The sequence below is a fragment of the Galeopterus variegatus genome, unplaced genomic scaffold (assembly GCF_000696425.1).
Source record: "Galeopterus variegatus unplaced genomic scaffold, G_variegatus-3.0.2 Scaffold431, whole genome shotgun sequence".
NCBI lineage: Eukaryota > Metazoa > Chordata > Mammalia > Dermoptera > Cynocephalidae > Galeopterus > Galeopterus variegatus.
In genome coordinates this window covers 550,588-550,903 of record NW_007726542.1, presented here as the reverse complement: position 1 = coordinate 550,903, position 316 = coordinate 550,588, and positions in this window count along the sequence as shown.

Genomic DNA, 316 nt, shown 5'->3' with positions numbered 1-316 from the left:
GACCGGCAACGGGATTGCAACCCTCGGTGCTGCTCCCGCGCCTCGCTCAGCCAGTAAGCGGAAACCAGTCTGTATGTGGGATCCGAACCCGCTCCCGCTTCGCAAGCGGCGCACTATAGCAGTGCGCCACCGGGCCGGCCCTATATATCTCCTTTCTAAAGCAGAGTTGATGTTCTTCCTAAAGTGTTTGTCCTTTAAACAAACAAATAAAAAAGGCCATAGTTCCAAACACCAGTTAAGTAGCACTCTCTTACTGCTGATAGCAACCTTTCTGGAAAGCAACTCAGCAACATCTATAAAAATCTAAAGCCTTCAA